At 44.9% G+C, this 17,083-nt stretch overlaps 2 pseudogenes; one reads left to right on the top strand and one right to left on the bottom strand.

Moving 5' to 3' along the window:
• Nucleotides 1-6,599: 6,599 nt before the first annotated feature.
• LOC134947259 (5S ribosomal RNA) lies at nt 6,600-6,719 on the bottom strand (annotated as a pseudogene).
• A 1,162-nt stretch (nt 6,720-7,881) lies between these two features.
• LOC134947258 (5S ribosomal RNA) lies at nt 7,882-8,001 on the top strand (annotated as a pseudogene).
• The last annotated feature ends 9,082 nt before the right edge of the window (nt 8,002-17,083 follow it).

The following is a 17,083-nucleotide window of genomic DNA, read 5'->3' as shown; positions in this document are numbered from 1 at the left end:
ACTCCGATGCCCCCAGGTCTTAGAGTGAGACAAGGCGTGAATCGAGACAGGATAATAACAAGGGGACCTCTAACTAAAGCAAACAGAAGGCTAGGGTCTACTAACAACTCTAAAACTAAATATATGTGCGGCACGCTGCCAAAGGAAAAGAACAACAAAGGAAATGCTGTCCACATGCCGACACAATACTGTTGTGTACCGGCGGTGACAGCATAAGCAGAACCCTCTGCAAAACACCAGTAACAAATATAACCAAAGAATACTGCGGCCTAGGCCGACGGACGCGGCAAAGCCGCTACTCACGGAACCAGTACAAATACTGGCAAACAGACAGGAACCCCCAATGTAGCCAACACAGACTCTCAGAACCGGAGGACAGGCAGAATCTCAAACGACAGACCGGTAGACACCAAGAAGCCAGATACTCGACCAGGCACAGATAAAGCCACAGGACTTCTGGACAGGAACGTTTCACGCAGGAGACGGGATCAGACACAGGAACCGACACTGGAACCGACACTGGAACCAACACTGGAAGCAGCTAGACAGACACTGCTAGACAGGAGCTCAGGAACTGGCATGGACTAGCTCAGAACTCAAGAACTCTGGAACTATCACCAGCGTCTGTGTATTCCACTGAGTCAGAATATAACAGAGAGTCCTAATTAATTGCGTTGTGCAGCTGCCATGCTGCACAACTGAGAGGTGCAATTAACAGACAGGTAAGGCTGAACACATGGGAACAAGCAGCAATTACACAGACTCACCACCGGCAGCAAACAAGAGTCTTCTTAAACCAGAGCAACGGGAAATCCTGGCTTGCAAGACAACTATAAACATAAAACACATAGCCAAAATGCAAAACAGGAATGAGCCACAGCCGTGGCTCATAACATGCGGCAGTGGTCAGCTATGGAGCCAGCGACGGCATAGGTTTTGCAGGCTACAGGGTAAAGCTGAAGGAGCGTCTGAATGCCCTAGCTAATGAAGCTTTGCTCTGATTTATGTAAAGTATGTGTGCATGTTTCTGTTGAATGTGAAGGTACTGTACTATTACAGTAGATTACCTCAAAACAAAAAATTCAATATAGTGTCAGAAAAACTATAATTTTTATTAATTGCTCATTCTACGGGACCTAATTGCCGCTGTGTATACAGTTTACAGTACTATAATTTTAACTAGTGTCTAGAGATGCTCCTTCAGCAGTTCCCTGATACTTTCCCCTGATACTTTCAATATCGATACTGTCGCTCACTCCATACAGTTGCTGTGGACTTCCGTGAGGCGCTGGGTCATGAGCGGCAGCAATTTTGTCAACCCGCTCTGTGATTGAGTATGGCCTGCTACTGTACTGTATGTGTACCATACGGTGCCTGGAGCTTGCTTATCCCTATAGCCGCTGTGTATTTTAAATTGCTACATGTGACGCTCCTGCAACTGTCTTGATTTATGTAAAACCTGTGTGCACACTTCTATTGAATGTGTAGGTATATTACTATATATTATAAACAACACCCATTGGTGTTTGTTTATGTCATTAGGGGACTTGGACGCTCATAATGCCGAACATGGTATTTAGCCACCACCTCCCCTTACCCCCATCCCACTCCCCCCTTCCCCCCTGGGAGCCTACACAGTTCATACAGTAGACAGGGAGGGAGGTCGGGTTACAATAAATGTGCAACACAATACTACAGTATACAGTACTGTACAGTATGTATATGAAAATCAGATAGAGAACTGCAGTCGCTTTGATAAGTGTGTAAATGGTTTAGCAGGCTACAGGGCAAAGTAGCTGTGATCCCTTCTCATAAAGTACAACACAGATTTTCTATCACCGATGATCTACAGTACTGTGTTGCTCGAACAGTTAATTGCGTCACGCTACACTAATTTATATTTATTGGTATGTCTATGGGTCCTCATTACAGCTTTGTATTTGAGATAGCGGAATCAGATGCTCCTGCAGATTTTCCCTGATTTATGTGAAACCTGTGTGCACACTTCTATTGAATGGATTACAATGGATTACAAAGAAAAAAAGAAAATTAATAAAGTGAGTGTCAGAAAAAAAAATACATTCGTACTTTGGGAATCGAACCCGGGACTCTAAGCGTGGGAGGCAGAAGCCTTCACGGCTTGCCCACACCGCCTCATGGAAGATACATAAGCTCATTTTTAAAAGTTCTACAAGCAGCTATTCTTTCCCATTGGTGTTCGCTCATATTGTAAAAAACATACAGTGTACTGTACATACTTTAAACTCAATGAACTACATTATTCCTTTCATACATTAGTTGCGTCTGCATACACTATTGTAATTTGTAATCTATTGCTTTGTCTACGGGACTTGGATGCTCACAAACAGTAACATGGCAATTGACAAGTGTTTTTACACGTTTGTTTGCATCTGTATAAACTATTTTTTTTTTTTAAACTTTCTCCGTTGGTCACCATCTGTACAGTATGCAGTACAGGACTGTATATTAACATTACAGTCGTCACTGACCATTTGCCAGAGCTTGTAGATCAGTCCGCCGCTATTCGATCTATAGCACTGGATTAGTGGAGCATTAGTCACCCAGTGGTGATGTGCATTGCATGCTGAGTCTGTAGTTGTGCCTCAATATGCCTGTCAGTGATTAAACTCTGCAACCTAAGCTATTGCCTAGGCATGACTAAACCTCTGTTTAGACGGAGAAACAGCCAAGATAACGGAGGCTCCATCTATATGCAAGGTGATTGACAGGAAGAGGCAGTTTGTGGGTAGCAACAGACTGTTTACATGAAGTGTCCAGAAAAACGCAGGCATATCCAAGCGTTTTTGGGAGGGTGTCTGATGTCAGCTCCGAGCCCGATCAGCAGGATTCAAACGCACTGGAAGAGCAAGTCCTAGGCTGTGCAGAGATTGCACAAACTGATTTTTAGCAGTTCTGCCAACACATAGGAATGCACACTTGCACAGCTAAAATAGAGACTATTTGATCGCAGGACAGCAAAAAACGCAGCCCAGCGATCAGATCGGAATTACCCCCCATGTTGCACTGCAGGTGGTGCAGATATAACGTGCAGAGAGAGTTCGATTTGGGTGGGGTGTGTTCAAACTGAAATCTAAATTCCAATGTAAAAATAAAGCAGCCAGTATTTACCGTGGACAGAAACAAAATAACCCACCCAAATCTAAAAGGCCATACACACTTGACGATGCACACATCGTTAAAGACCGTCGTTAACGACTTCCCTTGAACTTCCCTTGAACAGCTGAGCAAATGACATGAGCATACACACTACCAACGACCAACGACCAAAGACCAAAGACCAAAGACCATAGACCATTCATCATTGAAGCATCCAAGTTGAACAATTTATTAAAATAATGAGCTGGGAACAGGGCTGGTGAACAGTGGCTTGGTCGTTGGTCGTTGGTCTTTCACACTATACACATTCAACGACGTCTCTGGTCGGTAACGACCATAGTGGAAATTGAGCATACATGCTCCACAGATAAGCGAGGGTCGTTAACGTCCCGCGGGGCCGCGCATCGGTGGTCGTCGGATGCATACACACTTGACGATATAATGAGCGACGCCGTTGATGAGGGCTGAAATGAACGACGTCGTTCATTTTATCGTCAAGTGTGTATGGGCCTTAACTCTCTCTCTGCACATGTTATATCCTCCCCACCTGCAGTGCAACATGGGGCCTACAGTAATTCAGACCTGATCGCTGTTGTGTGAATTTGCAGAGGTTTGCGATCGGATAGTTGCTGCCCAGCCAGAGTGAAAACCCGCCCCGTGCAAGTCTGCGTACTTTGCGCGAAAAGCTTTGCAAGCAGGGGTCAGCTGCAAATTTGTTTGCAACTCGCCATTGAATGTTTTTTCCAGTCTGTGCAGCCCACGACTTACTCCTACAGTGTGAAAAAAACAGGCTGATCAGGCCGGAGCTGGCGTCACACACCCTCCTGAAGACGATTGGGAACGCCTGCGTTTTTCCCGACACTCCCAGAAAACGGGCAGTTACCACCCCCAAATGCCTGCTTCCTGTCAATCAATCTGTGTATGCCTAGCAATCAAAAAAGACGCAGGATTTTTTTGCAGTTTGGAATCGCGCCAGCGCAGTCATTCGATAATCGGCTGCTTTGTGATTTCGCACAACAGCGATCAGGTCTGAATTAGGCCTATGGTTTTGCCCAATTGCTAACTTTTTTGGTTTGCTAACAAATCTGAGTCTGAAGAACCCCCATAGTTATTAATTACTTATGTTTAGTAGGAGGGCTGCCACAGTGAGGAAGGACCCCGGAGGTCAGAAACACGTTGGTGGTTTTTGTACTCTCTTTGGCAGTGGACACACAGGACTTATAGATTGGTAAATGCTCAATTAGCTTAGTAATATCATTCAGGTGCTCGAAAGGGAGGGGTATTTCTGAGCAAGAAAAAAAGGAATTGGTTTCCCCAGCACCCTGGATGATAACAGTAACCAGATATAAATCCCACATGATAATAGAATTCAGAGATCTTCGTTACACATATTTGCGCAAATGTGTGGTTAAGCCCCAAAGCCGCATCAAGGCCTCTCTGTATATTTGGGGTCCCTAGCGCTATATCTAGGTGCAGGGTGTGGCACCCCAAAACATCAGAATGAGCCAGAAAGCCCAGCGTGGCATACCAGTGTAAAAAACTATAGTGTTAATTAGAGATGAGCGGGTTTGGTTCTTCGGAATCCGAACCCGCCCGAACTTCAGTTTTTTTTACACGGGGCCGAGCGACTCGGATCTTCACGCCTTGCTCGGTTAACCCGAGCGCGCCCGAACGTCATCATCCCGCTGTCGGATTCTCGCGAGGCTCGGATTCTATCGCGAGACTCGGATTCTATATAAGGAGCCGCGCGTCGCCGCCATTTTCACACGTGCATTGAGATTCATAGGGAGAGGACGTGGCTGGCGTCCTCTCCGTTTATAGAGAAGAGAGTGAGACAGTAGAGAGAGACACAGTAGTAATTTTGGGGAGCATTAGGAGGAGTACTAGTAGTTACTTGCTGAAGTGATAGATAGTGTGACTGTATTATCTGACTTGTGGGGGAGACACTGACAGTGGGGAGCAGTTAGAGTCTGAGAGCAGGACTCACGAGTACATATAACGTACAGTGCACACTTTTGCTGCCAGAGTGCCACACTGCCATTGTGACCACACTGACCACCAGTATAATATATATTGTGATTGTCTGCTTAGGAGTACTACTTGCAAGTTGCTGATAGTGTGACCAGTGACCTGACCACCAGTTTAATAATCACCACCAGAATATATATATATATATATATATATATATATATATATATATATATATATATATATTCAACAATAGGGGGGAGAAATATTTGCGCCACTTGTGTACAACACCAAATAATCTAGGATCCACGTATAGAAAATAAATGACACTCCCTAGGAATTAACACAGGGCGTCAGCTGTCCCCCAGAAACACAGGGATGGTAATTCCCTGTAACAACGAGTAATGCACACAGGGGGGTGGGGGATATAGCGACCGTCGGTGTCTTAAAATAGTTCAGTAAGTATGGATCTAAAAGGTGTAGCTAAAAACGAGTAACCAGATCAGAGAGATAATTTTAAAAAGGGGGGATATTTATTTAAACACTAAAACAGATATTAATTACATATAAAGCTAAAATTTAGACAGCAGTTCTTCTTAAAAAAATGGAACTTAAAACAACATACACAATGCTTTAAAATACCAGTTAAAAAACGTTAAAAATCTGTAAAAACAATTTTAACTTAACTTGGTATAAGGTCACTGCCAGGTAGCCCAACGCGTTTCGTCCTTAGGACTTCATCAAGGGGTAAAGGCAGAATGAGACTGGACTCTTATTTATACTAGTACTAATCACATAATGATTATGACATCACTTCCTGTTAATTTACTCATCATATTGTGAGATGGGTTAAAAATTCCGTATACTAACACATCTATGGTTTCTATTTACTGATATATGTATGTACATTCACAAGGCATTGTTCATTGAGCAGATTTGGTGTTAAAAACTTATAGAATTAACTTGTAAAGGCGCCGGCGGTTCTTTGCCGCCCCACTTCCGGTTTTCGTCCGTCGCGTCACTTCCGCCCCACTTCCGGTGTGCGACTGCGCATGCGCCCGCGGCTGCGGGCGTAAGAGACCAAACAACACTATGACAAGTGTTCTCTGAAAGTTCATTGCGGCGGCCATCTTTGGGTGGATTTGTTCATAATGAATCACATTCAGCAGCCATGTTAGCGGGGACCAAGGTTAAAGACATAGGTTTTATTTCTCCAGTAAAGTGCATGAAAATAGATAGAAAAACGGAGATTAGTCACTGTTAATGTCAATATAGTAGCATAGGCTTGTTATAGTAATAAATAAATATATAGTATATAACTATAAAGACATATAGAGATATAAATATAAATATATGCTTAAATATAAAGTGCAGAGTGCAAATTAAAGGTGATAATAAATGTTAGGTGCTAAGTGCAAATTTATTTTATTATGATGCAGATAGTGTGATATATTATACTGACATGCTCATGTAGGCTATATTATTGTTAGTTTGGTTTACAGTACCTGATCTTCCCAGATGGTCTCCCTGGTCTGGTACTGATCAGGCCCAACACTGCTTCGCTTCCAAGATCGGACGAGATTGGGCCTTTCCAGTGTGGTCTGACTGTAATGATCACTTTTTACCATACATGTGTCAATCTCAATATATCAATGGGCTAAAGGGTGATATTTATCAGAAAGAAAAATGTTAATGGGAATAGGATGGGGAAAAAAAAAGGGGGGGGGGGGGGGGGGGAATGGGAAGGGGGTGGGGGGGGGGGGGGGGGGAGGGAAGGAGGGTGCGTGTGAAAAATACTAGGTGTGGGTGGAAAAGATGGGGTTGGTCTAGGTAGGGATCCAACCGTGATAATCCAGTATTGTAGTTTTCATAGAAAAGGAGCGATTTCGTAATAGTCATTAAATCCCTTCGGATGGAGGGTTTGTAGTTGGAAGATCCAAAACATTTCTCTGCGTGAGAGTTTATTGGCCAGGTCGCCACCCCTTTCTCCCAGCTTCACAAGTTCAATCGCTTTGAAAGTTAATGCCTCCGGATTTGAGTTATGTACGAGATTGAAGTGTTTGGATACTGCATGATTTTCTATTTTATTCTTTATGTTGCGAACATGTTCCTGTATCCTTATTTTCAACGGTCTCTTTGTTTTACCTACATATTGTTTTCCACAAAATTAAGGACTTCATAAACTGCAATACACAATCCGTAATATATTTATTAGAATGTGACTGTGGAAAACAATATGTAGGTAAAACAAAGAGACCGTTGAAAATAAGGATACAGGAACATGTTCGCAACATAAAGAATAAAATAGAAAATCATGCAGTATCCAAACACTTCAATCTCGTACATAACTCAAATCCGGAGGCATTAACTTTCAAAGCGATTGAACTTGTGAAGCTGGGAGAAAGGGGTGGCGACCTGGCCAATAAACTCTCACGCAGAGAAATGTTTTGGATCTTCCAACTACAAACCCTCCATCCGAAGGGATTTAATGACGATTACGAAATCGCTCCTTTTCTATGAAAACTACAATACTGGATTATCACGGTTGGATCCCTACCTAGACCAACCCCATCTTTTCCACCCACACCTAGTATTTTTCACACGCACCCTCCTTCCCTCCCCTCCCCCCCCCCCACCCCCCCACCCCCTTCCCATTTCCCCCCCCCCCCCCTTTTTTTTCCCCATCCTATTCCCATTAACATTTTTCTTTCTGATAAATATCACCCTTTAGCCCATTGATATATTGAGATTGACACATGTATGGTAAAAAGTGATCATTACAGTCAGACCACACTGGAAAGGCCCAATCTCGTCCGATCTTGGAAGCGAAGCAGTGTTGGGCCTGATCAGTACCAGACCAGGGAGACCATCTGGGAAGATCAGGTACTGTAAACCAAACTAACAATAATATAGCCTACATGAGCATGTCAGTATAATATATCACACTATCTGCATCATAATAAAATAAATTTGCACTTGGCACCTAACATTTATTATCACCTTTAATTTGCACTCTGCACTTTATATTTAAGCATATATTTATATCTCTATATGTCTTTATAGTTATATACTATATATTTATTTATTACTATAACAAGCCTATGCTACTATATTGACATTAACAGTGACTAATCTCCGTTTTTCTATCTATTTTCATGCACTTTACTGGAGAAATAAAACCTATGTCTTTAACCTTGGTCCCCGCTAACATGGCTGCTGAATGTGATTCATTATGAACAAATCCACCCAAAGATGGCCGCCGCAATGAACTTTCAGAGAACACTTGTCATAGTGTTGTTTGGTCTCTTACGCACGCAGCCGCGGGCGCATGCGCAGTCGCACACCGGAAGTGGGGCGGAAGTGACGCGACGGACGAAAACCGGAAGTTGGGCGGCAAAGAACCGCCGGCGCCTTTACAAGTTAATTCTATAAGTTTTTAACACCAAATCTGCTCAATGAACAATGCCTTGTGAATGTACATACATATATCAGTAAATAGAAACCATAGATGTGTTAGTATACGGAATTTTTAACCCATCTCACAATATGATGAGTAAATTAACAGGAAGTGATGTCATAATCATTATGTGATTAGTACTAGTATAAATAAGAGTCCAGTCTCATTCTGCCTTTACCCCTTGATGAAGTCCTAAGGACGAAACGCGTTGGGCTACCTGGCAGTGACCTTATACCAAGTTAAGTTAAAATTGTTTTTACAGATTTTTAACGTTTTTTAACTGGTATTTTAAAGCATTGTGTATGTTGTTTTAAGTTCCATTTTTTAAGAAGAACTGCTGTCTAAATTTTAGCTTTATATGTAATTAATATCTGTTTTAGTGTTTAAATAAATATCCCCCCTTTTTAAAATTCTCTCTCTGATCTGGTTACTCGTTTTTAGCTACACCTTTTAGATTCATACTTACTGAACTATTTTAAGACACCGACGGTCGCTATATCCCCCACCCCCCTGTGTGTGTGTGTATATATATATATATATATATATATATATATATATATATTTGTATATAATATATATATATATTTGTATATATATATATATATATTTGTATATAATATTGTATACCACCTACCCGTGGTTTTTTTCTTTTTCTTTCTTCTTTATACATACTACTATAGTAGCTTACTGTAGCAGTCTGCGGTGCTGCTGAGTTGACAGTGTCCAGCAGGTCCGTCATCAGTCATTACATAATAAATATATATACCTGTCCGGCTGCAGTACTAGTGATATTATATATATATATATATATATATATATATATATATATATATATATATATATATATATATATATATATATATATATAAAATATTGATTTCATCTCATTATCATCCAGTCTATATTAGCAGCAGACACAGTACGTTAGTCCACGGCTGTAGCAACCTCTGTGTCGGCAGTCGCTCGTCCATCCATAATTGTATACCACCTACCCGTGGTTTTTTTTTTTTTCCTTTCTTCTTTATACATACTACTATAGTAGCTTACTGTAGCAGTCTGCGGTGCTGCTGAGCTGACAGTGTCCAGCAGGTCCGTCATCAGTCATTACATAATAAATATATATACCTGTCCGGCTGCAGTACTAGTGATATTATATATATATATAATGATTTCATCTCATTATCAGCCAGTCTATATTAGCAGCAGACACAGTACGGTAGTCCACGGCTGTAGCTACCTCTGTGTCGGCAGTTGCTCGTCCATCCATAAGTATACTAGTATCCATCCATCTCCATTGTTTACCTGAGGTGCCTTTTAGTTGTGCCTATTAAAATATGGAGAACAAAAATGTTGAGGTCCCAAAATTAGGGAAAGATCAAGATCCACTTCCACCTCGTGCTGAAGCTGCTGCCACTAGTCATGGCCGAGACGATGAAATGCCAGCAACGTCGTCTGCCAAGGCCGATGCCCAATGTCATAGTACAGAGCATGTAAAATCCAAAATACCAAATATCAGTAAAAAAAGGACTCAAAAATCTAAAAGAAAATTGTCGGAGGAGAAGCGTAAACTTGCCAATTTACCACACGGAGTGGCAAGGAACGGCTGAGGCCCTGGCCTATGTTCATGGCTAGTGGTTCAGCTTCACATGAGGATGGAAGCACTCAGCCTCTCGCTAGAAAAATGAAAAGACTCAAGCTGGCAAAAGCAGTAGCACCGCAAAGAACTGTGCGTTCTTCGAAATCCCAAATCCACAAGGAGAGTCCAATTGTGTCGGTTGCGATGCCTGACCTTCCCAACACTGGACGTGAAGAGCATGCGCCTTCCACCATTTGCACGCCCCTGCAAGTGCTGGAAGGAGCATCCGCAGTCCAGTTCCTGATAGTCAGATTGAAGATGTCAGTGTTGAAGTACACCAGGATGAGGAGGATATGGGTGTTGCTGGCGCTGGGGAGGAAATTGACCAGGAGGATTCTGATGGTGAGGTGGTTTGTTTAAGTCAGGCACCCGGGGAGACACCTGTTGTCCGTGGGAGGAATATGGCCATTGACATGCCTGGTGAAAATACCAAAAAAAATCAGCTCTTCGGTGTGGAAGTATTTCAACAGAAATGCGGACAACAGGTGTCAAGCCGTGTGTTGCCTTTGTCAAGCTGTAATAAGTAGGGGTAAGGACGTTAACCACCTCGGAACATCCTCCCTTATACGTCACCTGCAGCGCATTCATAATAAGTCAGTGACAAGTTCAAAAACTTTGGGTGACAGCGGAAGCAGTCCACTGACCAGTAAATCCATTCCTCTTGTAACCAAGCTCACGCAAACCACCCCACCAACTCCCTCAGTGTCAATTTCCTCCTTCCCCAGGAATGCCAATAGTCCTGCAGGCCATGTCACTGGCAATTCTGACGATTCCTCTCCTGCCTGGGATTCCTCCGATGCATCCTTGAGTGTAACGCCTACTGCTGCTGGCGCTGCTGTTGTTGCTGCTGGGAGTCGATGGTCATCCCAGAGGGGAAGTCGTAAGACCACTTTTACTACTTCCACCAAGCAATTGACTGTCCAACAGTCCTTTGCGAGGAAGATGAAATATCACAGCAGTCATCCTGCTGCAAAGCGGATAACTGAGGCCTTGGCATCCTGGGTGGTGAGAAACGTGGTTCCGGTATCCATCATTACTGCAGAGCCAACTAGAGACTTGTTGGAGGTACTGTGTCCCCGGTACCAAATACCATCTAGGTTCCATTTCTCTAGGCAGGCGATACCGAAAATGTACACAGACCTCAGAAAAAGAGTCACCAGTGTCCTAAAAAATGCAGCTGTACCCAATGTCCACTTAACCACGGACATGTGGACAAGTGGAGCAGGGCAGGGTCAGGACTATATGACTGACAGCCCACTGGGTAGATGTATGGACTCCCGCCGCAAGAACAGCAGCGGCGGCACCAGTAGCAGCATCTCGCAAACGCCAACTCTTTCCTAGGCAGGCTACGCTTTGTATCACCGGTTTCCAGAATACGCACACAGCTGAAAACCTCTTACGGCAACTGAGGAAGATCATCGCGGAATGGCTTACCCCAATTGGACTCTCCTGTGGATTTGTGGCATCGGACAACGCCAGCAATATTGTGTGTGCATTAAATCTGGGCAATTTCCAGCACGTCCCATGTTTTGCACATACCTTGAATTTGGTGGTGCAGAATTATTTAAAAAACGACAGGGGCGTGCAAGAGATGCTGTCGGTGGCCAGAAGAATTGCGGGACACTTTCGGCGTACAGGCACCACGTACAGAAGACTGCAGCACCACCAAAAACGCCCGAACCTGCCCTGCCATCATCTGAAGCAAGAAGTGGTAACGAGGTGGAATTCAACCCTCTATATGCTTCAGAGGTTGGAGGAGCAGCAAAAGGCCATTCAAGCCTATACAATTGAGCACGATATAGGAGGTGGAATGCACCTGTCTCAAGCGCAGTGGAGAATGATTTCAACGTTGTGCAAGGTTCTGCTGCCCTTTGAACTTGCCACACGTGAGGTCAGTTCAGACACTGCCAGCCTGAGTCAGGTCATTCCCCTCATCAGGCTTTTGCAGAAGAAGCTGGAGGCATTGAAGGAGGAGCTAAGACAGAGCGATTCCGCTAGGCATGTGGGACTTGTGGATGGAGCCCTTAATTCGCTTAACAAGGATTCACGGGTGGTCAATCTGTTGAAATCAGAGCACTACATTTTGGCCACCGTGCTCGATCCTAGATTTAAAACCTACCTTGGATCTCTCTTTCCGGCACACACAAGTCTGTTGGGGTTCAAAGACCTGCTGGTGAGAAAATTGTCAAGTCAAGCGGAACGCGACCTGTCAACATCTCCTCCTTCACATTCTCCCGCAACTGGGGGTGCGAGGAAAAGGCTCAGAATTCCGAGCCCACCCGCTGGCGGTGATGCAGGGCAGTCTGGAGCGACTGCTGATGCTGACATCTGGTCCGGACTGAAGGACCTGCCAACGATTACGGACATGTCGTCTACTGGCACTGCATATGATTCTCTCCCCATTGAAAGAATGGTGGAGGATTATATGAGTGACCGCATCCAAGTAGGCACGTCAGACAGTCCGTACTTATACTGGCAGGAAAAAGAGGCAATTTGGAGGCCCTTGCACAAACTGGCTTTATTCTACCTAAGTTGCCCTCCCACAAGTGTGTACTCCGAAAGAGTGTTTAGTGCCGCCGCTCACCTTGTCAGCAATCGGCGTACAAGGTTACTTCCAGAAAATGTGGAGAAGATGATGTTCATTAAAATGAATTATAATCAATTCCTCCGTGGAGACATTCACCAGCAGCAATTGCCTCCACAAAGTACACGGGGAGCTGAGATGGTGGATTCCAGTGGGGACGAATTGATAATCTGTGAGGAGGGGGATGTACACGGTGATATATCGGAGGATGATGATGAGGTGGACATCTTGCCTCTGTAGAGCCAGTTTGTGCAAGGAGAGATTAATTGCTTCTTTTTTGGTGGGGGTCCAAACCAACCCGTGATTTCAGTCACAGTCGTGTGGCAGACCCTGTCACCAAAATGATGGGTTGGTTAAAGTGTGCATGTCCTGTTTATACAACATAAGGGTGGGTGGGAGGGCCCAAGGACAATTCCATCTTGCACCTCTTTTTTCTTTCATTTTTCTATGCGTCATGTGCTGTTTGGGGAGTGTTTTTTGGAAGGGCCATCCTGCGTGACACTGCAGTGCCACTCCTAGATGGGCCAGGTGTTTGTGTCGGCCACTAGGGTCGCTTAGCTTACTCACACAGCTACCTCATTGCGCCTCTTTTTTTCTTTGCGTCATGTGCTGTTTGGGAGTAGTTTTTGGAAGGGCCAGCCTGCGTGACACTGCAGTGCCACTCCTAGATGGGCCAGGTGTTTGTGTCGGCCACTAGGGTCGCTTAGCTTACTCACACAGCTACCTCATTGCGCCTCTTTTTTTCTTTGCGTCATGTGCTGTTTGGGGAGTGGTTTTTGGAAGGGCAAGCCTGCGTGACACTGCAGTGCCACTCCTAGATGGGCCAGGTGTTTGTGTCGGCCACTAGGGTCGCTTAGCTTACTCACACAGCTACCTCATTGCGCCTCTTTTTTTCTTTGCGTCATGTGCTGTTTGGGGAGTGGTTTTTGGAAGGGCCAGCCTGCGTGACACTGCAGTGCCACTCCTAGATGGGCCAGGTGTTTGTGTCGGCCACTAGGGTCGCTTAGCTTACTCACACAGCTACCTCATTGCGTCTCTTTTTTTCTTTGCATCATGTGCTGTTTGGGGAGTAGTTTTTGGAAGGGCCAGCCTGCGTGACACTGCAGTGCCACTCCTAGATGGGCCAGGTGTTTGTGTCGGCCACTAGGGTCGCTTAGCTTACTCACACAGCTACCTCATTGCGCCTCTTTTTTTTGCGTCATGTGATGTTTGGGGAGTGTTTTTTGGAAGGGCCATTCTGCGTGACACTGCAGTGCCACTCCTAGATGGGCCAGGTGTTTGTGTCGGCCACTAGGGTCGCTTAGCTTACTCACACAGCTACCTCATTGCGCCTCTTTTTTTCTTCTTTGCATCATGTGCTGTTTGGGGAGTGTTTTTTGGAAGGGCCATCCTGCGTGACACTGCAGTGCCACTCCTAGATGGGCCAGGTGTTTGTGTCGGCCACTAGGGTCGCTTAGCTTACTCACACAGCTACCTCATTGCGCCTCTTTTTTTCTTCTTTGCATCATGTGCTGTTTGGGGAGTGTTTTTTGGAAGGGCCATCCTGCGTGACACTGCAGTGCCACTCCTAGATGGGCCAGGTGTTTGTGTCGGCCACTAGGGTCGCTTAGCTTACTCACACAGCTACCTCATTGCGCCTCTTTTTTTCTTTGCGTCATGTGCTGTTTGGGGAGTGTTTTTTGGAAGGGCCATCCTGCGTGACACTGCAGTTCCACTCCTAGATGGGCCAGGTGTTTGTGTCGGCCACTAGGGTCGCTTAGCTTAGTCATCCAGCGACCTCGGTGCAAATTTTAGGACTAAAAATAATATTGTGAGGTGTGAGGTATTCAGAATAGACTGAAAATGAGTGGAAATTATGGTTTTTGAGGTTAATAATTCTTTGGGATCAAAATGACCCCCAAATTCTATGATTTAAGCTGTTTTTTAGGGTTTTTTGAAAAAAAACACCCGAATCCAAAACACACCCGAATCCGACAAAAAAAATTCGGTGAGGTTTTGCCAAAACGCGGTCGAACCCAAAACACGGCCGCGGAACCGATCCCAAAACCAAAACCCGAAAAATTTCAAGTGCACATCTCTAGTGTTAATAAATTAGTATTTAGGAAGCCGAAGCTATAGAGAGGGTGATACAAACATGAAATGTACCGTATTTGCCGGCGTATATGACGACTGGGCGTATAAGACGACCCCCCAACATTTCCACTCAAAATATAGAGTTTGTTATGTACTCGCCATATAAGACTACCCCCTCTTCCACACACCTTCCACACACCGCTGTCCCCCCTGCCTAAGCCGCTGTCCCCCCCTTCTTATGCATACCTTGATACTCCAAATCTCTTATACTGTAAGAGACATGTCAGTGCTGCCACTGTCCGCTGTCCTCCCTGCCTAACCGCCTGTCACTGCTGAATGTGACAGGCGGTTAGGCAGGGAGGACAGCGGCAGCACTGACATGTCTCTTATAAGAGATTTGCAGTAGCAAGGTATGCATAAGAAGGGGGGGCAGGTGTCACATGCCGAGGGGTGACACCAAAATGTCGGCTCCTGCTCAGTGACATGAGCCGGGTGCTGCACTGTAACAATACGTGCAGCATCTGGCTCCTGTCCCTGTGTATGAGCCGGCACTGCATTCGAGAGAGACTTCATAGCGCCGTACACTCACCGTACACTCACACAGGTGAGATAGAGGCACTTCACGGGGGAAGTGGGGGGGACACAGCCAACATCATCTTCTTAACCCCTGGATTGCTGAAAACGGGGGTCCGCCCGCGAGGCCACGCCCCCTTTTGCTAGACCACGCCCCTGTTTCGCGACTTCCCGCACGCGACTTCCCGCTCGGCGTATAAGACGATCCCCGGCGTATAAGACGACCCCCCGCTTGGAGGCATGTTTTTCAGGGGGAAAAAGTCGTCTTATACGCCAGCAAATACGGTAATTAAAATAGAGAAATAGTGTTAGAAAATTAATAAGTGAAAAGTGTTAATAGAATGTAAAGGTATGCCACACTAAAGCCATCCAGCTCAGCCAGTCCAGAGGCACCACACCTCACAGGACTTCTCATTACAGAACTCTTCGGAACCAACTCATTCCGGGAAAATACATAATCTCTGTGGTCTCTGTGCGGGGACTAATTGGGTTTAAAGTGCCTAAACCGGAGGTGTAAAGAAATGTTTTGAGGAACGCTAATACCTGTTCTTAAGTGAGTTAGTACCCAAGAGGCTTCTACACTGGTTAATTGCGTAACATGGTTTGATGACGTGGGTCAGATGAATCTCTAAAGATACCTTTATGTGAATGTAGCTCACTTATAGATGGTGAGTCTGAGGATTGATCCCATTATGATTTTTATGGCCCAGTGCACAGTGATCTAATTGAACACTTTGTCTTTCTCTTATTTCCTGGGAGGAACACTCATTCCAACAGCAAGACCCAGGAGGATTAGTACATCTTAAACTTGGAGAGCGCCAGGTGGATGACTCTTTGTGTTTTATTGTGTATTGAACAGAGTGGTGCTGCAGAGCAAAGACCTGGCGGCAATTTTAGGGCGCAGTGTTGCCATGGTTGATTATATAGAGCTATGGCTCTAACTTGTAGCAGGCAACTACACGAGTTCCACAATATGGGCTAAAGTGTGGACTGTAGACTCAGCAATTATTTCAGTCCAGAGCCTACAGCTGCTTAATTGTACAAACCTAAATATATATATATATATTCTATAATGAGGCTTGTGTAGGCACATGTGTGAGGTAGATGCACAGTAAAGCATTACTTTGATAAGATACAACAGACCTGTTCCATGCTGCTGCTTGTACCTCTCTGTAGACATTGCCCCAATGGGTCTCTCCTCTGCCAGCTCACACCATGATGGCCACCACTGCTCTGTCCCATGTGTCACACCTGTGGATTGGGTTTGGCTTGGGTAGGTGTGTGAGGCTGAAGCAGGAACTGCTGAGGCATGGATGAAGTTGGCAGGCTTAATCCAACTCTTCATCATGAATTGAGGAAAGAGAGGAGACAGTGGAGCTGTAGATAGTATGAGAGATGAGAGTCATTGAAGTTCTAGTGGTAGATAGCCCGAAGGCAGAGACAGTAAAGATAATGTTATTAACACTGGAACTACAGTAGAGTAGGAATTGAATGATGAACTGCACTGGAACCAGATGGTGACTTGGATTGGAAACAGATGATGACTGAACTGGAACCAGTTGGTGTCCGGACTGGAACCAGTTAGTGGCCAGAATGGAACCGGAGGGTGACTGGACTGGAACTGGCAGGTGACCGGACTGGTACTGGTGTATAG

Source organism: Pseudophryne corroboree, chromosome 7 (genome assembly GCF_028390025.1).
Source record: "Pseudophryne corroboree isolate aPseCor3 chromosome 7, aPseCor3.hap2, whole genome shotgun sequence".
Lineage (NCBI taxonomy): Eukaryota > Metazoa > Chordata > Amphibia > Anura > Myobatrachidae > Pseudophryne > Pseudophryne corroboree.
Note: the sequence above shows the minus strand (reverse complement) of the source record. Positions and strands in the feature narration are given on the sequence as shown.